The sequence below is a fragment of the Nerophis lumbriciformis genome, linkage group LG07, assembly GCF_033978685.3.
Source record: "Nerophis lumbriciformis linkage group LG07, RoL_Nlum_v2.1, whole genome shotgun sequence".
NCBI classification, from domain to species: domain Eukaryota; kingdom Metazoa; phylum Chordata; class Actinopteri; order Syngnathiformes; family Syngnathidae; genus Nerophis; species Nerophis lumbriciformis.
This window is the reverse complement of record NC_084554.2, coordinates 51,030,001-51,056,981: the sequence shown is the minus strand read 5'-3', so window position 1 is coordinate 51,056,981 and position 26,981 is coordinate 51,030,001. Positions and strand designations below refer to the sequence as shown.

Below are 26,981 nucleotides of genomic sequence, written 5' to 3'. Positions count from 1 at the left end.
AAGAATTACGTCCGCCACAAATGGATTTTTCGGCTTTTGACTCGCTCGACCGCTCATAAAAGCAATGGGACTGTCTGTGAATGTTGCTTGTAGTTACAACTCTGGTGCAGTAGGTGGCGGTAGCCTACTATGCATTGTAACTCCGCCAATAGCACGTAATTCACCTGGTGGGCCAGAAGAAGAAGAAGAAGAAGAGGGACGGACGGACGGGATCAAAATACGAGGATAATATAGGTTATAGGTAGATAGGTTATAGCTGCATCGCTCGCGGCTCGTCATATATTTAACGTTAATCCGCGATTTCACCGAGCGTTTCACTGACGGTGAGCAGCCTGACGCTGCTTCATTAACACCGCCGCTGTTTGACTCGGGGGCCGGGGCAGACGCACGTAGTAACAGTCACGTGTTTTTATACCGACGAGCTAACGTGTCCAGGTTATAACCCTGTTGTCAATAAACACACATGGACTGAAGCTAAATTGTCCACTGTCCACTGCAGCATGTGAATGCAATGAAAAGAATAAAATCTGAGCCAATCAGCTGTTAAAATGTTGTCCAGGTTAATGTTTTGGCCATTAAAGACCCTTCATTTCAAGATTTCAACTGTGATCGGGATTTAAACAGGTGGCTGACCTGTTCAGATGAGTGTAACTGCTACTGGTCAAATAATGTGAAATAGCATTTAATTTTACATGTATGCAATGCCATTTAAATGTAATTATAGATAATAATAATAATAATAATAATAATAATAAATACTGTGTAGTGTTGTAAATAGTCAACGGGAAGAATTTTAGTAAGATATAAGCCATGAGCACTACACAGCCAGAAAAAAACCTAGGCAGGTCAAGTAAAAATATTGGGGCAAGTAGATTTGAGAAGTCGGGCAAGTAGAAAAAAACCTTAACGTTGAACCCTGCCTGTGTTGAGCTGCTGCCGCTTAAGGTTAGACGGCACTGTACATAGAGCGCTTCTGCTCGTTAGTAATAAATTCTAATGTTGGATGTTCACTCCTTCACACAGATGAGTATAGAAAAATATTTTCAACGGCCGAAAAAGGCTCGACTTGGAGAGGAGGTAGGCCTACAGTCCGGACCACAGGTGCGACCTGTTCAGCAGCAGCAGGAGGAGGAGGAGGAGGAGGTTGACTGACTGTGGCAGGACACCTCTGCCTCTGTTTCACTTCATGTTGCTGGTAAATAATATGGTTGTAGTAGTAGGCTAAAGTTAAATTATTTAGTATTCACTAATTAAAGGGGCAGAGCTTTAAGAGACATTTTAGCTTTTATATTTTATAAGATATATTTTTTGTAAGAACCACAATTAATAAATATATTTCAGTGAATCACTAATTGTTCAAATCTGTATATAAATATGAACATAAAATGTTGTAATTATATTCCAACTCCGCGTTCTTCTTGGTCATCGCCGCCGCTGCCGCCGCCACCCCCCAACCACACCACCACAAATAGATGCCTGTCCTGTGGGAAACACTGGACACTTACATCATGTGTTGTCTTCATTACAAACCCCGTTTCCATATGAGTTGGGAAATTGTGTTAGATGTAAATATAAACGGAATACAATGATTTGCAAATCATTTTCAACCCATATTCAGTTGAATATGCTACAAAAACAACATATTTGATGTTCAAACTGATAAACTTTTTTTTTTTTGCAAATAATCATTAACTTTAGAATTTGATGCCAGCAACACGTGACAAAGAAGTTGGGAAAGGTGGCAATAAATACTGATAAAGTTGAGGAATGCTCATCAAACACTTATTTGGAACGTCCCACAGGTGTGCAGGCTAATTGGGAACAGGTGGGTGCCATGATTGGGTATAAAAACAGCTTCCCAAAAAATGCTCAGTCTTTCACAAGAAAGGATGGGGCGAGGTACACCCCTTTGTCCACAACTGCGTGAGCAAATAGTCAAACAGTTTAAGAACAACGTTTCTCAAAGTGCAATTGCAAGAAATTTAGGGATTTCAACATCCACGGTCCATAATATCATCAAAAGGTTCAGAGAATCTGGAGAAATCACTCCACGTAAGCGGCATGGCCGGAAACCAACATTGAATGACCGTGACCTTCGATCCCTCAGACAGCACTGTATCAAAAACCGACATCAATCTCTAAAGGATATCACCACACAGGAACACTTCAGAAAACCACTGTCACTAAATACAGTTCGTCGCTACTTCTGTAAGTGCAAGTTAAAACTCTACTATGCAAAGCGAAAGCCATTTATCAACAACATCCAAAAACGCCACCTGCTTCTCTGGGCCCGAGATCATCTAAGATGGACTCATGCAAAGTGGAAAAGTGTTCTGTGGTCTGACGAGTCCACATTTCAAATTGTTTTTGGGAAATATTCGACATCGTGTCATCCGGACCAAAGGGGAAGCGAACCATCCAGACTGTTATCGACGCAAAGTTCAAAAGCCAGCATCTGTGATGGTATGGGGGTGCATTAGTGCCCAAGGCATGAGTAACTTACACATCTGTGAAGGCACCATTTAATGCTGAAAGGTACATACAGGTTTTGGAACAACATATGCTGCCATCTAAGTGCCGTCTTTTTCATGGACGCCCCTGCTTATTTCAGCAAGACAATGCCAAGCCACATTCAGCATGTGTTACAACAGCGTGGCTTCGTTAAAAAAGAGTGCGGGTACTTTCCTGGCCCGCCTGCAGTCCAGACCTGTCTCCCATCGAAAATGTGTGGCGCATTATGAAGTGTAAAATACGACAGCGGAGACCCCGGACTGTTGAACGACTGAAGCTCTACATAAAACAAGAATGTGAAAGAATTCCACTTTCAAAGCTTCAACAATTGGTTTCCTCAGTTCCCAATCGTTTATTGAGTGTTGTTAAAAGAAAAGGTGATGTAACACAGTGGTGAACATGCCCTTTCCCAACTACTTTGGCACGTGTTGCAGCCATGAAATTCTAAGTTAATTATTATTTGCAAAAAAAAATACAGTTTATGAGTTTGAAAATCGAATATCTTGTCTTTGTAGTGCATTCAATTGAATATGGGTTGAAAAGGATTTGCAAATCATGGCAACACTAAATTGGCCCTAGTGTGTGAATGTGAGTGTGAATGTTGTCTGTCTCTGTGTTGGCCCTGTGATGAGGTAGCGACTTGTCCAGGGTGTACCCCGCCTTCCACCCGATTGTAGCTGAGATAGGCTCCAGCGCCCCCCGCGACCCCGAAGGGAATAAGCGGTAGAAAATGGATGGATGGATGGATGTATTCCGTTTATATTTACATCTAACACAATTTCCCAACTCATATGGAAACGGGGTTTGTATAACACTTAAGACTTTTAAAGTAATTTTGATAGTAGGCTAATATAGCTAATATAGACCCATCATGTGTTGCCTTCATTATAACACTTGTATAAGACTTTTAAAGTCATTTTGATAGTAGGCTAATAAAGCTAACATAGACACATCATGTGTTGTCTTCATTATAACACTTATATAAGACTTTTAAAGTCGTTGCTTTGATTTGATTTGATTTTGATAGTAGGCTAATATAACTAATATAGACACTTACATTATGTGTTGCCTTCATTATAACACTTATATAAGACTTTTAAAGTCATTTTGATAGTAGGCTAATATAACTAATATACTGTAGACACGTGTTGTCTTTATTATAACAATTATATAAGATTTTTAAAGTCATTTTGATAGTAGGTTAATATAGCTAATATAGACACAGTGTGTTGCTTTCATTATAACACTTATATAAGACTTTTAAAGTAATTTTAATAGTAGGCTAATACAACTAAGATAGACACATCATGTGCTGTCTTCATTATAACACTTATATAATACTTTTAAAGCCACTTTGATAGTAGGCTAATATAGACACTTACATCATGTGTTGCCTTCATTATAACACTTTGATTGATTGATTGATTGAGATTTTTATTAGTAGGTTGCACAGTGAAGTACATATTCCGTACAATTGACCACTAAATGGTAACACCCGAATAAGTTTTTCAACTTGTTTAAGTCGGGGTCCACTTATATACTATCATATATACCAGTGGTGCTCATTACGTTGATCGCAAGCTACCGGTCGATCGCGGAGGGTGTGTCAGTCGATCACCAGCCAGGCATTAAAAAAATAGTCCTAAAAATGAGCGATCATAAATCTTCACTATGACGTCACTTTCGTCACTTTATTGACATTCACGGCACCCGAAGGTCTTCTGAGATGACGCTGGCTGCTGCCAGCTCATTAAAATTACCGACAGGAAGGCGAGAAACACTTTATTTCAACAGACTCTGGCGCCGTACCTGTCGTCAAAACTCCAAAGACCGACTGCACAGTTGCGCTAACAAAATAAAAGTCTCAGAAAGCTGGGGTGCACAAGCTAGCAAGCTACAGAGTTTGCCGACAATGTATTTCTTGTAAAGTGTATAAAAAGGAGTACGGAACCTGGGCAAATAACATGCCAAAAACCAACCACTTGCATGTGGTATTGGACAGAAAGGAGGACTTTTTTTCTCATCCATTCGAAAATGCGAACGTTATCAGCACCACTGTCTGATTCCAATCAATGCAAAAGTCATCAGAATCAGGTAATACACCAACTTATATTCTTGTCTTCATGAAAGAAAGGAATCTATATGTGTTAAACATGCTTGTATTATCTTTAAACACCTTTAACTTATTAACAATATTAACTATATGTGTTAAACATGCTTGCATTATCATTAAACATCTTTAATTTATTAACAATATTAACTATATGTATTAAACATTCTTGTATTATCATTAAACACCTTTAATGTATGAACAATATTAACTATGTGTTAAACATGCTTGCATTATCATTAAACACCTTTAATTTATTAACAATATTAACTATATGTGTTAAACATGCTTGCATTATCATTAAACACCTTTAACTTGTTAACAAAAACATATATTTCATAAATAAGTAAATCTAAATTATATATATGAATGAGGTAGATCCCCACGACTTGATCAATGGAAAAGTAGCTCGCCTGCAGAAAAAGTGTGAGCACCCCTGATATATACTATTATCATAATACAGTCATCACACAAGATAATCATCAGGATGTATACATTGAATTATTTACATTATTTACAATTCGGGGTGTGAAAGGGGGGGGGGGGGGGTTAGGTTTGGTTGTTATCATCAGTCATCAACAATTGAGAACAGAGAAATGGATATTAAACAGCGTAACTTATATAAGACTTTTAAAGTCATGTTGATAGTAGGCTAATATAGACACTTACATCATGTGTTGCCTTCAACACTTATATAAGACTTAATTTTTGCGGATCCAAACAGATTTTTTGGGTATTTTTGGTCTGATATGGCTCTTTCAACATTAGCGACACAAAACGCTACAAACAAACTGGAACATTTGCATACCTGCCAACTTTTGAAATCAGAAAAACCTAGTAGCCAGGGTCCAGGGGCCGCAGGCCCCGGTAGGTCCAGGACAAAGTCCTGGTGGGGGGTTCAGGCTTCGCCCCCCGACGCAAAATGATTATTAGCATTCAGACAGGTTAAAATGTTGCTAAAACCATCACTTTTCTATCAGTCACAGTGACTTTTCAAAACAAAAATATTACAGCAAAAATCATAAAGGGTTGATTGACATGTTTATTCTGTAAGCTAACTTCAATAGTTTGAAATTATTTTGACAGTTAATGCCAGTTATCCTGTCAACCTTTCACAAGACTTCAATTTGTTAATTGAAAGTATAAACACTTTTTACAGTAAACAAATGGTAAAACAGTACTAAACAATTCCATTAAAAAAAAAATTGGTGTCATTATTAACTTTCTGTCCAAGCTTGTATAATCTACTGCCTTGTTCAATTGTATAAAATATTCTGTGCCTAAAATTCACATTTCTATCACAATTATCATACTGTAAACATGGTAAGCTAACTTCATTAAAATTAATAGTCCTGTCAATAGCATGGAATTAGAATTCAAATGTAGTTTTTTTGTAAGCCTTTCAAAAGAATTCAAAATATGAAAAATTAATGAAAAATAATTTAAGCCATCAGACACTTGAAAAGTGGCACATCACATCTCTAATGTAATCATTTTAACTTTTCAACAGAAATAGCACTGCAAAAATATTAAGGACATACTTCTGTATTTTGGTAGTTATGCTGTCAACATTTAACAAGATTTCTTCAACTTGGACTTGAAAGCATAAATAGTATAAACACTTTTAACTGTATAACAGTACTAAACAATTCCAATAGATAACATTGGTGTCATTACCTTTTTGTGGCTAAAATCCGAAAAACGTTGAAAGTTTTCCACTTGTATCGCTAGCAACGGCATTAGACTTGAGTTTTTTTGTCCCAACGTGGTCTTTTACATCGCTAATTCCTCCGTGTCCGATCGAAAAACCTTGTCTGCACAAGGTGCAATTCGCGTAGTTTTCACCCTTTTTGGAACGGATAATTATTCCCGGATAGGCTTTTGAATATTCTTCACGGAATGACTGCGGTTTTCTTTTCGGTTTAAGACTCGTTTGCGATTTTTCTCCGGCTGATTCCATGATCGTTCGCTCGTTTGGAAACAATGGCAACAGGTGCCTCGTTCTTGGCAGCGGTGCTATAAATAGCCTCGCGCATTTTTTTAAAATATTTTTTTTTAATTCATGAAAAACCGTATTTTTTTAACTGCAACCGTAACCCGGAATAGGTTGATGAAAACCGTACTAATTACGGGAAAACCGGAGTAGTTGGCAGGTATGCATTTGTCCAAAGCTTAAAAGAGCAGATTACTGAATTAATGCCAGCTTTTCAAAAATAAATGACAACCACAAATGACACAAGGAGCTGGCAGACAAATCTGACAGATCTGAGTTTTCCGAAGCATTCGATCCAGCGAGGAATACTTCCTCTCAGGCAACATCCAACTATTGTCCATTGTGTTGCCTATCAGATATGAACTACACAGCGAGACGAAGACGTTAGGAAGAGCTTCCATTGCCAGCAGAGTGGCGACATGACTTAAAACTGATGAGGCTGATTGGAAACACAATGTTTCTGTTGCTCATCACAAGAACAGCGACACTCCCCAGGCGCTCCAGTAGTGTGTCACCAGCATCTTGTAAAAACAAAGAGCAACATTCAACCGCCGGTCTTATGACAAATTCCACCCTCAGCGCTGCCACGCCATGCTAATGTGACGAGCTCGGTTAGCGCGGAGGACAGCGAGGAAGTACTTAAAAAGGGCTCCCATGTCACGGGTCTCTTGGCGTTCTACCTTTCACTGACCTCTTTGATCAACTAGTCTTAGTCTTAGCGCTGAGTCTAGGTTTCAACTGTACAACTTGATCCTTGACAAACACAAAGATCACAGGGAGCTAAAGCTATTTTCAGTGCAATTAGCCGCCGGTGCTAATATAAATAAATAATCACAGGGTTGTGGTCTACACCAGTGTTTTTCAACCACTGTCCCACGGCACACTAGTGTCGTGAGATACAGTCTGGTGTGCCGTGGGAGATGATCTAATTTCACCTATTTGGGTTAAAAATATTTTTTGTAAACCAGTGATTATAGTCTGCAAAAATGATGTGTTGTTGTTGAGTGTCGGTGCTGTCTAGAGCTCGGCAGAGTAACCGTGTAATACTCTTCCATATCAGTAGGTGGCAGCCGGTAGCTAATGGTTGACAAGACTCTGCAGCATCGCGTGGACATCGGGGGCGGTACCACTGGATTGGCAGACCGGGGTGGTGGTTCCTCTCTTTAAGAAGGGGAACCGGAGGGTGTGTTCTAACTATCGTGGGATCACACTCCTCAGCCTTCCCGGTAAGGTCTATTCAGGTGTACTGGAGAGGAGGCTACGCCGGATAGTCGAACCTCGGATTCAGGAGGAACAGTGTGGTTTTCGTCCTGGTCGTGGAACTGTGGACCAGCTCTATACTCTCGGCAGGGTCCTTGAGGGGGCATGGGAGTTTGCCCAACCAGTCTACATGTGTTTTGTGGACTTGGAGAAAGCATTCGACCGTGTCCCTCGGGAAGCCCTATGGGGAGTGCTCAGGGAGTATGGGGTATCGGACTGTCTGATTGTGGCGGTCCGCTCCCTGTATGCTCAGTGCCAGAGCTTGGTCCGCATTGCCGGCAGTAAGTCGGACACGTTTCCAGTGAGGGTTGGACTCCGCCAAGGCTGCCCTTTGTCACCGATTCTGTTCATAACTTTTATGGACAGAATTTCTAGGCGCAGTCAAGGCGTTGAGGGGATCCGGTTTGGTGGCTGCAGGATTAGGTCTCTGCTTTTTGCAGATGATGTGGTCCTGATGGCTTCATCTGGCCAGGATCTTCAGCTCTCGCTGGATCGGTTCGCAGCCGAGTGCGAAGCGACTGGGATGAGAATCAGCACCTCCAAGTCCGAGTCCATGGTTCTCGCCCGGAAAAGGGTGGAGTGCCATCTCCGGGTTGGGGAGGAGATCTTGCCCCAAGTGGAGGAGTTCAAGTACCTCGGAGTCTTGTTCACGAGTGAGGGAAGAGTGGATCGTGAGATCGACAGGCGGATCGGTGCGGCGTCTTCAGTAATGCGGACGCTGTATCGATCCGTTGTGGTGAAGAAGGAGCTGAGCCGGAAGGCAAAGCTCTCAATTTACCGGTCGATCTACGTTCCCATCCTCACCTATGGTCATGAGCTTTGGGTTATGACCGAAAGGACAAGATCACGGGTACAAGCGGCCGAAATGAGTTTCCTCCGCCGGGTGGCGGGGCTCTCCCTTAGAGATAGGGTGAGAAGCTCTGTCATCCGGGGGGAGCTCAAAGTAAAGCCGCTGCTCCTCCACATCGAGAGGAGCCAGATGAGGTGGTTCGGGCATCTGGTCAGGATGCCACCCGAGCGCCTCCCTAGGGAGGTGTTTAGGGCACGTCCGACCGGTAGGAGGCCGCGGGGAAGACCCAGGACACGTTGGGAAGACTATGTCTCCCGGCTGGCCTGGGAACGCCTCGAGGTCCCACGGGAAGAGCTGGACGAAGTGGCTGGGGAGAGGGAAGTCTGGGCTTCCCTGCTTAGGCTGCTGCCCCCGCGACCCGACCTCGGATAAGCGGAAGAAGATGGATGGATGGATGGATGTCGGCAACAGCGGGAGGCAGCGTGCAGGTAAAAAGGTGTCTAATGCTTAAACCAAAAATAAACAAAAGGTGAGTTCCCCTAGGACAGGGGTCGGCAATCCGCATGCGGCTCTTTGATCACTCTGTTGCGGCTCAGCTGCATACTTGCCGACCCCCCGATTTTCCCGGGAGACTTCCGAATTTCAGTGCCTCTCGCAGAAAACTCCCGGGTTTAATATTCACCGATTTTCACCCTTACCCTTACATTAGTAGTGAGGGCGTGCCATGATGGTACAGCATTCAGCGCCATCTACAATCTGTATAAGCAGCGTGCCGACCCAGCCACACGGTGTATGGGGTTTCAGCTTGCACACGTAAGTGACAGCAAGGCATATTTGTTCAACAGCCACACAGGTTACACTGACGGTGGCCATATAAAACAACTTTAACACTCTTACTAATAATGCGCCACACTTTGAACCAAAACCAAACAAGAATGACAAACACATTTTGGGGGAACATCTGCACCTTAACACAACATAAACACAACAGAACACATACCCAGAATCCCATGCAGCCCTGACTCTTCCGGGCTACATTATACACCCCTGCTACCACCAAACCCCGCCCCCACCCCAACCCTGCTCCCTCACACATCAACCCACCCCTTTGTGCGTCGGTTGAGGTGGGCGGGGTTTGGTAGCGGGGGTGTATAATGTAGCCTGGAAGAGTTAGGGCTGCATGGGATTCTGGGTATTTGTTTTGTTGTGTTTATGTTGTGTTACGGTGCAGATGTTCTCCCAAAATGTGTTTGTCATTCTTGTTTGGTGTGGGTTCAAAGTGTGGCGCATTATTAGTAAGAGTGTTAAAGTTTTTTATACCGCCACTGTCAGTGTAACCTGTGTGGTTGTTGACCAAGTATGCCTTACTGTCTCTAACGTGAGCAATCTGAAGTCCCATACAACGTGTGGCTGGGCCGGCACGCTGTTGTAGTGGGCGCTAAATGCTGTACCATCGCGGCATGTTCGAGAGAATAGTTGCCCCGAAATTCGTAGTCTGCCGGAATAATCGGGAGGGTTTACAAGTATGACGCTATCAAGCGCCATTCATATATAACTCGCGGGCCGCACTAACATTCCATTTTCATATTAAGGTGTGGGCCGCGTGTCTGAGACCCTTGGTTTATACATAGCACAAAGCAAAAAAAAACTTTGTTTGCAGTGTTATTTCATTTTAAATTTCAAAAGATTTTTGTGGCTCCCATTGTTTTCTATAATTTGTGAAACTGGTCAAAATGGCTCTTTGACTGGTAAAGGTTGCCGACCCCTGCCCTAGGAAAAGGCATTGAACCTTAGGGAAGGCTAGGCAGAACAAAACTAAAACTGAACTGGCTAAAAAGTCAACAAAAACAGAATGCTGGACGATAGCAAAGACTTACTGTGGCGCAAAGACGGCGTCCACAATGTACAACCGAACACGACATGACAGTCAACAATGTCCCCACAACAAAGGATAAAAACAACTGAAATATTCTTGATTGCTAAAACAAATTAGATGCGGGAGATATCGCTCAAAAGGAAGACATGAAACATCTCCAGGAAAATACCAAAAAAAGAGAAAAATAGACACTTACATCATGTGTTGTCTTCATTATAACACTTAAAGACTTTTAAAGTAATTTTGATAGTAGGCTAATATAGCTAAAATAGACACTTACATCATGTGTTGTCTTCATTATAACACTTAGACTTTTAAAGTCATTTTGATAGTAGGCTAATATAGCTAATATAGACACATCACGTGTTGTCTTCCTTATAACACTTATATAAGACTTTTAAAGTCATTTTGATAGTAGGCTAATATAGCTAATATAGACACTTACATCATGTGTTGTCATCATTATAACACTTATATAAGACTTTTAAAGTAATTTTAATAGCAAGCGAATATAGCTAATATAGACACTTACATCATGTGGTGTCTTCATTATAACACTTAAACAAGACTTTTAAAGTCATTTTGATAGTAGGCTAATATAGCTAATATAGACACATCATGTGTTGTCTTCATTATAGCACCTACAGTATATAAGTCTTTTAAAGTCATTTTGATAGTAGGCTTAATATAGCTTATATAGACACATGTGTTGCCTTCATTATAACACTTATATAAGACTTTTAAAGTCATTTTGATAGTAGGCTAATATAGACACTTACATCATGTGTTGTCTTCCTTATAACACTTATATAAGACTTTTAAAGTCATTTTAATAGCATGGGAATATAGCTAATATAGACACTTACATCATGTGTTGTCTTCATTATAACACTTATATAAGACTTTTAAAGTCATGTTGATAGTAGGCTAATATAGCTAATATAGACACTTCTTATATAAGACTTTTAAAGTCATGTTGATAGTAGGCTAATAGAACTAATATAGACACGTACATCATGTGTTGTCGTCATTATAACACCTATATAAGACTTTTAAAGTCATTTTGATAGTAGGCTAATATAGCTTATATAGACACATCATGTGTTGAATTCATTATAACACTTACATAAGACTTTTAAAGTCATTTTGATAGTAGGCTAATATAACTAATATAGACACATCATGTGTTGTCTTCATTATAAAACTTAAATAAGACTTTTAAAGTCATTTTGATAGTAGGCTAATATAGCTAATAGACACTTACATCATGTGTTGTCTTCATTATAACGCTAAAAATAAAGACTTTTAAAGTCATTTTGATGGTAGGCTAATATAACTAATATAGACACTTACATCATGTGTTGTCTTCATTATAAAACTTAAATAAGACTTTTAAAGTCATTTTGATAGTAGGCTAATATAGCTAATAGACACTTACATCATGTGTTGTCTTCATTATAACACTAAAAATATGACTTTTAAAGTCATTTTGATAGTAGGCTAATACAACTAATATAGACACTTACATCATGTGTTGTTTTCATTATAAAACTTAAATAAGACTTTTAAAGTCATTTTGATAGTAGGCTAATATAGCTAATAGACACTTACATCATGTGTTGTCTTCATTACAACACTTATATAAGACTTTTAAAGTCATTTTGATAGTAGGCTAATATAGCTAATATAGACACATCATGTGTTGTCTTCATTATAACACTTATATAAGACTTTTAAAGTAATTTTGATAGTAGGCTAATATAACTAATATAGACACTTACATCATGTGTTGTCTTCATTATAACACCTATATAAGACTTTTAAAGTCATTTTGATAGTAGGCTTATATAGACACATCATGTGTTGAATTCATTATAACACTTATAAGACTTTTAAAGTCATTTTGATAGTAGGCTAATACAACTAATATAGACACTTACATCATGTGTTGTCTTCATTATAAAACTTAAATAAGACTTTTAAAGTCATTTTGATAGTAGGCTAATATAGCTAATAGACACTTACATCATGTGTTGTCTTCATTATAACACTAAAAATATGACTTTTAAAGTAATTTTGATAGTAAGTTAATATAGCTACTATAGACACTTACATCATGTGTTGTCTTCATTATAACACTTATATAAGACTTTTAAAGTCATTTTGATAGTAGACTAATACTTTTCCCCAAAAAAGTGCAATATTTGATGACATTGATTTTGATTCATTGTGTTAATTTGAGTAATGACAGCTTTAAATAAAAAAAAAAACACAGCCCGCATGGCAGCTTTGGGTCAAGTTTTTCTTGTTACATTTCACCCGTTTGCTCTTTTGTTCCACTTTTTTCTGTTTTTTTCCCCCCAAATAGTATTTTAGAATGTGCCGCTAAAAAAAAACTGCAGGCTGCCCTTTGGACACCCCTGACGTAAAGACTCAATAATTACTAATTTTGTGCGTCATCCGACCAGGTCATGCTGACCACCTTCTTCTTTTACTTCTCCTTCTGCGTTAGCGAGACATCCACGTAGCCCAAAAGCTTCTTCCTCAACATCCAGAAGGCGTCTCAGTCTTCCTTCTTCTCAGCCGCCATGACCCTCGGGCTAACTGCACATTAAGTCTGCAGTGACTTGCAGCCGCACAGATGTGAGGGAGGATCAAAAACCCCCCCGGCGACAGATGCTGCAAGTTAATGGCTGGGCTGCAGAGAGAGCCGAGGCCGCTGCAAAGCCCTAAAACAGCAGGTCAGACGGGTCAAAGTGTTTGGAGGGTGTCAAATCCACAGTCCATTTGCCACTCGGTTTAATCCAAGAGCAGGTCTATTAGGTCTTTGTGTTGTCTTTCAGATGCAATATGCTTCATTGGACTTTCGCTTCTTGAAATCAGGTCAACTTAGCGTGCGACACCGCCCCCTTCTGGGCGACTTCCTGCACAGAAACTTGTATTTGTTGTGGGAGGTACGCCGGATGCAAGGGAGGGGCACCCAGCAGAGGGGTTTCCAGCGATGACGGCAACAGTCCCCGCTTGAACAGAGTTGCGGAGGAAACGATGTAGTAAAACACAGTGGTCTAAGTCAGTGTTTTTCAACCAGTGTGCCGTGGGAGATTATCTAATTTTACCTATTTGGGTTAAAAATATTTTTTGCAAATCAGTAATTATAGTCTGCAAATGATGTGTTATTGTTGAGAGTCGGTGCTGTCTAGAGCTCGACAGAGTAACCATCTGGGATGTGTTTGAGCCCACCCCATTGCAAGCAGTAAGGGTGGGCTCAAACACATCCCCGATGCTTAACACCGGGGTCCCACAGGGATGTGTGTTGAGCCCTTTCCTGTACACACTCTACACCAATGACTGCCGTAGCATCTCACCCACCACAACATACCGTATTTTCCGCACCATAAGCCGCCCAGGGTTATAAGCCGCGCTTTCAATGAACGGCATATTTCAAAACTTTGTCCACCTATAAGCCGCCCCGTGTTATAAGCCGCATCTAACTGCGCTAAAGGAATGTCAAAAATACAGTCAGATAGGTCAGTCAAACTTTAATAATATATTAAAACCAGCGTGATGTGGGCGCGCATGGAGTCGTATATCAACATGGACGGAGCTGCGTGAAAAAAGCCACCCGGCCTCTTCGCGTAAACTTACCTTAACCACTCGCTCATCTTTTCTTCATCCATCCATCCCTTCGAGTTAGCTTTTATGATGACGCCGGCTGGAAAGGTCTCTTTTGGCAAGGTCTTCCTTTTGAATATCACCATGGGTGGAAGTTTCTGGCCATTAGCATGGCAAGCTAGAACCACAGTGAAGGATGACTTCTCATTCCCTGTGGTGCGAATATTCACCGTACATGCTCCCGTTGTATCCACAGTGCGGTTCACAGGAATATCAAAAGTCAGTGGAACCTCGTCCATGTTGATAATGTTCTCTGGCCGGATCTTTTTTTCAGCTATCTTGTTTTTACAATATGCACGGAAAGTAGCCAGCTTTTCTTGAAAGTCTTTAGGCAGTTGCTGTGAAATAGTAGTCCGTGTGCGGATGGAGAGATTGCGTCTTTTCATGAACCGGAAACCTGTCGCTTAGTAGGAGCCATTTTGTGGTCTTTACAGATGTAAACACACAAAGGAAATGAAACGTAATATCCGCGCGCTTCTTCTTCTTCTACGGGGGCTGGTGGTTGCTTACAGTAGAAGAAGAAGCGCTTCCTCTTCTATGGGGGCGGGTGCTTACCTTGGCGGTTGCTTGCGTAGAAGAAGAAGCACTTCCTCTTCTACGGGGAAAAAAGATGGCGGCTGTTTACCGTAGTTGCGAGACCGAAACTTTATGAAAATGAATCTTAATATTAATCCATATATAAAGCGCACCGGGTTATAAGCCGCACTGTCAGCTTTTGAGTAAATTTGTGGTTTTTAGGTGCGGCTAATAGTGCGGAAAATACGGTACTTAAAATACTCAGATGACACAGCCATTCTCGCACTCCTCTCCAACAGTCAATCCATCCTGGACTATCATAACACAATCAAACATTTCACAGAGTCATGCACAGCCAGTTATCTGGAAATCAATGTCAATAAAACAAAAGAAATATGGTTCAACCCCCCCTCACCTCAGAACGCCATCATCATAAACACACAAACAGTTAAAACAGTTGACACTTTTAAATACCTGGGCGTAACCTTGGACAATAAACTCACCTTTGATCAACACACCACGGACATTCAAAAAAGATGTCAACAAAGACTGTCAGCCATCCGGAAACTTAAAGGACTATACGTTGCACCTCATCTCCTGTTATTACTTTACCAAAGCATTGTTCAACCCATCCTTCTGTACTGTTCCACATGTTTTTTCACCATGCTTTCTGTAACCAACCGGACCAAACTCACACGCATTACAAACATAGCAGCTAAAATCATCGGCCTACCCACACCCAACATTTCAGATGTAAACCACAGGTCCATCACCCGACTGGCAAAAACAATAGTTCAGGATATCACTCACCCACTACACCAATACATCATCCCACTACCATCAGGGCGCAGGTACAGAACAATCAAATTCCGGAGGGCCCGCCTCAGGAAAAGCCTGATCCCTGCAGCTGACAAGCCTGTAAATGTGTGTTAGTCATGTATGATGTCTTTTTGTTATTTTTTATTTTTTTTGTGTGATGTGTAATGTCTAGTGTTTAAATGTACAGCAGTGACAATGAATTTCCCCAAGGGGACCAATAAATCTAATCTAATCTAATCTAACCGTGTAATACTCTTCCATAACAGTAGGTGGCAGCCGGTAGCTAATTGCTTTGTAGATGTCGGAAACAGCGGGAGGCAGCGTGGAGGTAAAAAGATATCTAATGCTTAAACCAAAAATAAACAAAAGGTGAGTGGACCTAAGAAAAGGCATTGAAGCTTAGGGAAGGCTATGCAGAACAAAAGGAAAACTGAACTGGCTACAAAGTCAACAAAAACAGAACGCTGGACGACAGCTAAGACTTACTGTGGAGCAAAGACGACGTCCACAATGTACATCCGAACTAGGGCTGGGCGATATATCGATATATCGTATTTTTCGGACTATAAGTCGCAGTTTTTTTCATAGTTTGGGGGGAGCGACTTATACTCAGGAGCGACTTATGTGTGAAAGTATTAACACATTACCGTAAAATATCAAAAACTATTAATATAATTTTAAGATTTCATGGGATTTAGCGATTAGGAGTGACAGATTGTTTGGTGAACGTATAGCATGTTCTATATCAGGGGTGCTCACACTTTTTCTGCAGGCGAGCTATTTTTCAATTGATCAAGTCGTGGGGATCTACCTCATTCATATATATAATTTACATTTACTTATTTATGAAATATCATACCTGCCAACTTTTGAAATCAGAAAAACCTAGTAGCCAGGGTCCAGGGGCCGCAGGCCCTGGTAGGTCCAGGACAAAGTCCTGGTGGGGGGTTCGCCCCCCAACGCAAAATGATTATTAGCATTCAGACAGGTTAAAATGTTGCTAAAACCATCACTTTTCTATCAGTCACAGTGACTTTTCAAAACAAAAATATTACAGCAAAAATCATATGGGTTGATTGACATGTTTATTCTGTAAGCTAACTTCAATAGTTTGACATTATTTTGACAGTTAATGCCAGTTATCCTGTCAACCTTTCACAAGACTTCAATTTGTTAATTGAAAGTATAAACAGTGTAAACACTTTTTACAGTAAACAAATGGTAAAACAGTACTAAACAATTCCATTTAAAAAAAAATTGGTGTCATTATTACCTTTCTGTCCAAGCTTGTATAATCTACTGCCTTGTTCAATTGTATAAAATATTCTGTGCCTAAAATTCACATTTCTATCACAATTATCATACTGTAAACATGGTAAGCTAACTTCATTAAAATTAATAGTCCTGTCAATAGCATGGAATTACAATTCAAATGTAGTTTTTTTGTAAGCCTTTCAAAAGAATTCAAAATATGAAAAATTAATGAAAATTAATTTAAGCCATCAGACACTTGAAAAGTGGCACATCACATCTCTAATGTAATCATTTGAACTTTTCAACAGAAATAGCACTGCAAAAATATTAAGGACATACTTCTGTATTTTGGTAGTTATGCTGTCAACATTTAACAAGATTTCTTCAACTTGGACTTGAAAGCATAAATAGTATAAACACTTTTAACAGTATAACAGTACTAAACAATTCCAATAGATAACATTGGTGTCATTACCTTTTTGTGGCTAAAATCCGAAAAACGTTGAAAGTTTTCCACTTGTATCGCTAGCAACGGCATTAGACTTGAGTTTTTTTGTCCCAACGTGGTCTTTTACATCGCTAATTCCTCCGTGTCCGATCGAAAAATCTGGTCTGCACAAGGTGCAATTCGCGTAGTTTTCACCCTTTTTGGAACGGATAATTATTCCCGGATAGGCTTTTGAATATTCTTCACGGATTGACTGGAGTTTTCTTTTCGGTTTAAGACTCGTTTGAGATTTTTCTCCGGCTGATTCCATGATCGTTCGCTCGTTTGGAAACAATGCAACTGGTGCTTGGCAGCGGTGCTATAAATAGCCTCGCGCATGGCATTCGGAATGGCTCGATAGGAAGTTACGGGAAGCAGTGTCGATTGTCATTGTTGTTACGCGATTTCGTGAATAAAACTTTAAAAAAAATATTTTTTTTAATTAATGAGAAACCGTATTTTTTATCACTGCAACCGTAACCCAGAATAGGTTGATGAAAACCGTACTAATTACGGGAAAACCGGAGTAGTTGGCAGGTATGTGAGTGCCCCTAAGAAAAGGCATTGAAGCTTAGGTAAGGCTATGCAGAACGACACGAAAACTGAACTGGCTACAAAGTCAACAAAAACAGAATGCTGGATGACAGCAAAGACTTACTGTGGAGCAAAGACGGCGTCCATAATGTACATCCGAACTAGGGCTGGGCGATATATCGATATACCGTATTTTTCGGACTATAAGTCGCAGTTTTTTTCATAGTTTGGCCGGGGGTGCGACTTATACTCAGGAGCGACTTATGTGTGAAATTATTAACACATTACCGTAAAATATCAAATAATATTAATATAATTTTAAGATTTCATGGGATTTAGCGATTAGGAGTGACAGATTGTTTGGTGAACGTATAGCATGTCAGGGGTGCTCACACTTTTTCTGCAGGCGAGCTACTTTTCAATTGATCAAGTCGTGGGGATCTACCTCATTCATATATATAATTTATATTTACTTATTTAAATAATATAATAAATGCATTTATGAAATATATGTTTTTGTTAACAAGTTAAAGGTGTTTAATGATAATGCAAGCATGTTTAACACACATAGTTAATATTGTTAACAAGTTAAAGGTGTTTAATGATAATACAAGCATGTTTAACACATAGTTAATATTGTTAAAAAATTAAAGGTGTTTAATGATAATACAAGCATGTTTAACATATAGTTAATATTGTTAACCAGTTAAAGGTGTTTAAAGATAATACAAGCATGTCATATAGTTAATATTGTTAATAAGTTAAAGATGTTTAAAGATAATACAAGCATGTTTAACACATATCACATATAGATTCCTTTCTTTCATGAAGACAAGAATATAAGTTGGTGTATTACCTGATTCTGATGACTTGCATTGATAGGAATCAGACAGTGGTGATGATAATGTCCGCATTTTCGAATGGAGGAGAAAAAAAGTCCTCCTTTCTGTCCAATACCACATGAAAGTGGTTGGTTTTTGGCATCTTATTTGTCCAGCTTCCGTACTCCTTTGTATACACTTTACAATAAATACATTGTCAGCAAACTCCTTAGCTTGCAAGCTTGTGCACGCCAGCTTTCTGAGACTCTTATTTTGTTTGCGCAACTGTGCAGTCGGTCTTTGGAGTTTTGACGACAGGTACGGCGCCAGTCTGTTGAAATAAAGTGTTTCTCGCCTTCCAGTCGGTAATTTTAATGAGCTGGCAGCAGCCAGCGTCATCTCAGAAGACCCTCGGGTGCCGTGAATGTCAATCAAGTGACGAAAGTGACGTCATAGTGAAGATTTATGATCGCTCATTTTTAGGACTATTTTTTTAATGCCTGGCTGGTGATCGACTGACACATCCTCCGAGATCGACCGGTAGCTCGCGATCGACGTAATGAGCACCCTGGTCTATATGTTATAGTTATTTGAATGACTCTTACCATAATATGTTATGTTAACATACTAGTTGGTTATTTATGCCTCATATAACGTACACTTATTCAGCCTGTTGTTCACTATTCTTTATTTATTTTAAATTGCCTTTAAATGTCTATTCTTGGTGTTGGCTTTTATCAAATAGATTTCCCCCAAAAATGCGACTTATACTCCAGTGCGACTTATATACGTTTTTCCCTTCTTTATTATGCGTTTTCGGCCGGAGCGACTTATACTTTGAAAAATACGGTACTCGATATATCGCGGGTTTGTCTCTGTGCGATATAGAAAATGACTATATCGTGATATTGGAGTATACATTCTCACACAGTTGCTTTTAGCTGCAGGCATTACACTACAGGCTCTTCTCACTCTTTCGAGTCTCTCCTTCTCACAGAGACTTCAAACAAGCGCACCTTCTTACATACGTCACATACGCATACGCCCTCGCGGAGCAGAGAGGTAGCAGCATGGGTAACGTTAGCTGTGGTGCGAGTGGTAATACGAGAGAAAGAAGGTGCGAATCTGGTAACAAATAAAGGAAGAATTAATTCCCAAGAAAAACAGCACAGGGTCCTAGTCTGGCGGTGGTTTGGCTTCAAGTGGGAATATGTCGAACAGACAACCGTAATTTGTCAAGTGTGGGGCAAAAGCGTTGCTACATAAAGTAGCATTACTGCTAATATGTAGCATCATTTGAAAAGTCACCTGCTCGAGAATGAAGAGTGCTCGAAACTCCGCATGTCAACATCTCCGTTCGGTGCCACACCAACAAAATGCCTAGGCAACTATTTCCACATCAACACCGTATGAAACAAATAGTCAACAACAGAAGGAGATAACGTCCGCAGGAACCTACCACATAGCGAAGGACATACACTATTTGATTTCCTATTATGCAGCTCATTTTTATTTGGCAGTTATTGAAATATCTTGTGTGACATCATGCACAAAAGTATTTGTTTTAAACTATTGTAGTGGCGTTCTGTACAAAAAGTGCACTTTAATTTAGTGTTGTCTTAGTGACATCATGCACAAAAGTGCACTAATAGCTTGTTTTAAAATGTCTCTGACAATTTTGCACTTTCTGTTTTGGAAATGACATGAATGTTTGTGCCACTGCTTAATAACTGTTTAATAAATACACTTTTGCTCAATTGACTTAGTTGTGATTTCCCTCTCTGAAGGAAAGATTAAAATGAGCATATATTAATGCAGTATGAAAAAGAATGTTTTAATGTAGACACATAGAATCATCGTACTGCTGTGATTATATGCATCAAGTGTTCATTCAAGGCTAAGGCAAAATATCGCAATAAAAATAAAAATATCAAGATATTAAAAAAAGGCCATATCGCCTAGCCCAGGGGTCGGCAACCTTTACCAGTCAAAGAGCCATTTTGACCAGTTTCACAAATTTTAGATAGCAATGGGAGCCACAAAAAATTTTTGAAATTTAAAATGAAATAACACTGCATACAAATTTTTTTTTTTGCTTTGTGCTATGTTGTATTAACCCGGGGGTCTCAAACACGCTGCCCACACCTTAATATGGAATTTGAACGCTGGTGCGGCGCGCGAGTTTTATATGAATGGCGCTTGTCAGCGTCATGTGTGCAGTGATGATACAGCATTTAGCGCCAATTACAACCAGCGTGCCTGATCAGCCACGCGTTGTATGGAGCTTCCGCTTGCTCACGTGGGTGACAGCAAGGCATACTTGGTCAACAACCACACAGGTTACACTGACGGTCGCGGTATAAAAAAAACTTTAACATTCTTACTAATAATGCGCCACACTGTGAACCCACACCAAACAAGAATGACAAACACATTTCGGGAGAACATCTGCACCGTAACACAACATAAACACAACAGGACAAATACCCAGAATCCCATGCAGCCCTAACTCTTCCGGGCTACATTATACACCCCCGCTACCAAACCCCGCCCACCTCAACCGACGCACAGAGAGAAGGGGGGGGGGGGGGGGGGGGGGGTTGATGTGTGAGGGAGCAGGGGTGTATAATGTAGCCCGGAAGAGTCAGGGCTGCATGGGATTCTGGGTATTTGTTCTGTTGTGTTTATGTTGTGTTAAGGTGCAGATGTTCTCCCGAAATGTGTTTGTCATTCTTGTTTGGTTTTGGTTCAAAGTGTGGCGCATTATTAGTAAGAGTGTTAAAGTTGTTTTCTATGGCCACCGTCAGTGTAACTTGTGTGGCTGTTGACCAAGTATGGCTTGCTGTCCTGTATGCGTGCAAGCAAAAGATGCATACTGTATAACAAGAAGTTTGGCTGGCACGTTGTTAATACAGATTGTAGAGGGCGCCAAATGTTGTACCATCTTGGCACGCCCTTATTATAGCTGTAAGGGTGAAAATCGGTGAATATTAATCCCGGGAGTTTTCTGCGAGAGGCACTGAAATCCGGAAGTCTCCTTGGAAAATCGGGGGTTTCGGCAAGTAAGCTGCTGAGCCGCATCAGAGTGACCAAAGAGCCGCGGGTTGGCGACCCCTGGCCTAGCCCTAATCCGAACATGACATGACAGTCAATGTCCCCACAAAGAAGGATTAAAAACTGAAATATTCTCAAATGATAAAACAAAGTAGATGCGGGAAATATCGCTCAAAGGAAGACATCAAACTGCTACAGGAAAATACCAAAAAAAGAGAAAAAGCCACCAAAATAGGAGCGCAAGACAAGAACTAAAACACTACACAGAGGAAAACAGCAACAAATGGTGTGATGTGACAGGTGGTGACAGTACACCTACTTTGAGACAAGAGTTATATTGACACATAGTTGGTTATGGTTTAAAGTCATACCCAACAATTGCGACGACGACTTTTTACTGTCAACTGAGTTTCGTTTTTTTTAACGATTTCTGCTGGTGGTGTGCCTCCGGATATTTTCAATGCAAAAAAACGTGCCTTGGCTCGAAAAAGGTTGAAAAACACAGTGGTCTAAGCCAAGTAGCCCCGGACCTTGGTGATGAAAAAGTAATTACATAGGTGTGCTGGAAAAGCCGGGACTGAAAATAAGTCTGGTAGAAGGATGCTGTTCCGTGGTCAAAGTCTACATGGGCGGCCTGGACCACATGGGACGGAGGACAGGTGGTCGGTTAAAGGGGAACTGCACTTTTTTTTGGGAATTGTGATAATCATTCACCATCCTTATGCAAGACAAGAACATTTTATGAATACGGTCCTACTCGTAAATAAACGCTAGCAGAGTCAGCTAACAAGGGAGCCAATCGAAGTCATGACATCATTGAGTCGATTGCGACCATAAAACCCCCAAAAAACATCAACAAAATCGCCAACAATACTCCAATGCCTTCACAGATGTGTAAGTTACCCATGTCTTGGGCACTAATACACCCCCATACCATCACACATGCTGGCTTTTCAACTTTGCGCCTATAACAATCCGGATGGTTCTTTTCCTCTTTGGTCCGGAGGACACGACGTCCACAGTTTCCAAAAACAATTTGAAGTGTGGACTCGTCAGACCACAGAACACTTTTCCACTTTCTATCAGTCCATCTTAGATGAGCTCAGGCCAAGCGAAGCCGACGGCGTTTCTGGGTGTTGTTGATCAACGGTTTTCGCCTTGCATAGGAGAGTTTTAACTTGCACTTACAGATGTAGCGACCAACTGTAGTTACTGACAATGGGTTTCTGAAGTGTTCCTGAGCCCATGTGGTGATATCCTTTACACAGTGATGTCGCTTGTTGATGCAGTACAGCCTATGGGATCGAAGGTCACGGGCTTAGCTGCTTACGTGCGGTGATTTCTCCTGATTCTCTGAACCTTTTGATGATATTACGGAGCGTAGATGGTGAAATCCCTAAATTCCTTGCAATAGCTGCTTGAGAAAAGTTGTTCTTAAACAATTTGCTCCCGCATTTGTTGACAAAGTGGTGACCCTCGCCCCGTCCTTGTTTGTGAATGACTGAGCATTTCATGGAAGCTGCTTTTATACCCAATCATGGCACCCACCTGTTCCCAATTAGCCTGTTCACCTGTGGGATGTTCCAAATAAGTGTTTGATGAACATTCCTCAACTTTATCAGTATTAATTGCCACTTGTGCCAGCTTTGTTGAAACATGTTGCAGGCATCAAATTCCAAATGAGCTAATATTTGCAAAAAATAAAGTTTTTCAGTTCGAACGTTAAGTATCTTGTCTTTACAGTCTATTCAATTGAATAAAAGTAGAAAATGATTTGCAAATTATTGTATTCTGTTTTTATTTACCATTTACACAACGTACCAACTTCACTGGTCTTGGGTTTTATAGACACAGTCTTCATTATAACACGTATATACCGTAACACTTTTAAAGTCATTTTGATAGTAGGCTAATATAGCTGACATAGACACTTACATTATTTTTATGAATACATTCCTACTCTCACTACACTCTTGGCATTCTCTCAATGAGCTTCAAGCACACATGTGAAGTGAAAACCATTTCAGGTGACTACCTCTTGAAGCTCATCGAGAGAATGCCAAGAGTGTGCAAAGCCGTAATCAGAGCAAAGGGTGGCTATTTTGAAGAAACTAGAACATAAAAACATGTTTTCAGTTATTTCACCTTTTTTTGTTGAATACATAACTGTCATGTCTGTGTGATCATGTTTTTGTTTTGGTCATGTTCGGTTTTGTTTTTGGACTTTTTGTGCACTTTTGTTTTGTCACCATAGCAACCATTAGTTTTCACCGGTCACGTCACGCACCTGTTTCACGTTTTGAGTCACGCATCTGTTTTCGTTAATCATGTCTATAGTATTTAAGTTCATTGTTTTCAGTTTGTCGTTCTGACGACATCCCACAATTATGCTCTACACACTCTTCATCCTCTTAGATCCTGCTTCATGTCCCATGCCAAAGTAAGTTTTTGTTCCATGTTTATAGTCTTTTTGGTTTCATAGTTTGTTCTCCGCCATTGTGCGCGCCTTTTGTTTACTTCCTTTTTTTGTAGTTATAGTCTTTAAATAAAAATGTACTTACATTCCCGTCTCGCCCGAGCCAACTTTCCGTTGCATCCCGGAAAAGCAAACACCCAGGACCAAGTCATGACAATAACTTTGCATGTGCTCATTCATAGTTCTGATGTGACAATCTACAATGTAAATAGTCATGAAAATAAAGAAAATGCATTGAATGAGAAGGTGTGTCCAAACTTTTGGCCTGTACTGTACATATATATGAATAATTGTGTGTATGTTAGTATGTACGTATACTGGTTTCTTTTGATGTGCCCTTGTTACGGCCATTTGCAGTCTGTGTGGCGTGCCGCCGTTGGGGGGCCCAGCAGCCACCGTAGCTGAAGAAGGGTCCGGTGCGTGGATAGGGTTTGGCGCACCGACCCAAATCTCATGACCAAAGGTGAGAATAGAATCCGATCCACCTGTCGATCCCACCATCCACTCTTCCCTCACTGGTCAACAAGACTTCGAGGTACCGTATTTTTTGGACTATAAGTCGCTCCGGAGTATAAGTCGCTCCGGAGTATAAGTCGCACCGGCCGAAAATGCATAATAAAGAAGGAAAAAAATCATATATAAGTCGCACTGGAGTATAAGTCGCATTTTTTGGGGAAATGTATTGAACACCAAGAATAGACATTTGAAAGGCAATTTAAAATAAATGAAGAATAGTGAACAACAGGCTGAATAAGTGTAAGTTATATGAGGCATAAATAACCAACTGGTATGTTAACGTAACATATTATGGTAAGAGTCATTCAAATAAATATAACATATAGAACATGCTATACGTCAGGGGTCACCAACCTTTTTGAAACCAAGAGCTACTTTTTGGGTACTGATTAATGCGAAGGGCTGCCAGTTTGATACACACTTAAATAAATTGCCAGAAATAGCCAATTTGCTCAATTTACCTTTAACTCTATGTTATTATTAATAATTAATGATATTTATCTTTGTGGAAACACTGATCATCTTAATGATTTCTCACAATAAATATATATAGAAACAGATAAATATCAATATGCAACACTTTATTTTTATATTTTCTCTAAGTGCACATTTTTCAAATTGAACATTTTCAAATGATCACTTCTAAGACAGTCTTGTGAAATCACAATATCCCATTTTAACTAGCTAGCCACTAAAATTTTTAACAAATCATGAATTACTTTACACTAAGTTTGTACAAATAATAACTCATGTAAAATACAAAAGTCAACTCTCAAATTTTTAAGATTTAAATTTGATTCTACAGATTTTCTAGATTTGCCAGAATATTTTTTTTGAATTTTAATCATAAAAAGTTTGAAGAAATATTTCACAAATATTCTTCGTCGAAAAAACAGAAGCTAAAATGAAGAATTAAATTAAAATGTATTTATTATTCTTTACAATAAAAATAAATAAATAAAATACTTGAACATTGATTTAAATTTTCAGGAAAGAAGAGGAAGGAATTTAAAAGGTAAAAAAGTATATTTGTTTACCGTATTTTCCGCACTATAAGGCGCACCTAAAAACCACAAATTTTCTCAAAAGCTGACAGTGCGCCTTATAACCCGGTGCGCTTTATATATGGATAAATATTAAGATTCATTTTCATAAAGTTTCGGTCTCGTAACTACGGTAAACAGCCGCCATCTTTTTTCCCGGTAGAACAGGAAGCGCTTCTTCTTCTACGCAAGCAACCGCCAAGGTAAGCACCCGCCCTCATAGAACAGGAAGCGCTTCTTCTTCTACTGTAAGCAACCACCCGCCCGCGTAGAAGAAGAAAAAGCGCGCGGATATTACCGTACGTTTCATTTCCTTTGTGTGTTTACATCTGTAAAGACCACAAAATGGCTCCTACTAAACGACAGGGATCCGGTTCATGAAAAGACGCAATCTCTCCATCCGCACACGGATTACTATTTCACAGCAACTGATATTCCTGTGAACCGCACTGTGGATACAACGGGAGCACGTACGGTGAATATTCGCACCACAGGGAATGAGAAGTCATCCTTCACTGTGGTTCTAGCTTGCCATGCTAATGGCCAGAAACTTCCACTCATGGTGATATTCAAAAGGAAGACCTTGCCAAAAGAGACCTTTCCAGCCGGCGTCATCATAAAAGCTAACTCGAAGGGATGGATGAAGAAAAGATGAGCGAGTGGTTAAGGTAAGTTTAAGTTTACCCGAAGAGGCCGGGTGGCTTTTTTCACGCAGCTTCGTCCATGTTGATATACGATTCCATGCGCGCCCACATCACGCTGGTTTTAATATATTATTAAAGTTTGACTGACCTATTTGACTGTTTTTTTTGACATTCCTTTAGCGCAGTTAGATGCGGCTTACAACACGGGGCGGCTTATAGGTGGACAAAGTTTTGAAATATGCCGTTCATTGAAGGCGCGGCTTATAACCCAGGGCGCCTTATGGTATGGAAAATACGGTAAAAATCCTAAAATCATTTTTAAGGTTGTATTTTTTCTCTAAAATTGTCTTTCTGAAAGTTAAAAGAAGCAAAGTAAAAAAAATAAATGAATTCATTTCAACAAGTGAAGACCAAGTCTTTAAAATATTTTCTTGGATTTTCAAATTTGAGTTTTGTCTCTCTTAGAATTAAAAATGTCGAGCAAAGCGAGACCAGCTTGCTAATAAATAAATAAAATTAAAAAAATAGAGGTAGCTCACTGGTAAGTGCTGCTATTTGAGCTATTTTTAGAACAGGCCAGCGGGCGACTCATCTGGTCCTTAGGG

General features: G+C 40.0%; 1 protein-coding gene across 1 annotated transcript in view; it reads right to left on the bottom strand.

Annotated features, from left to right (window-relative positions):
• Positions 1–26,981, bottom strand: part of nck1b (NCK adaptor protein 1b) — a 112,441-nt gene that overhangs the window by 49,275 nt on the left and 36,185 nt on the right. The window lies entirely within an intron of this gene.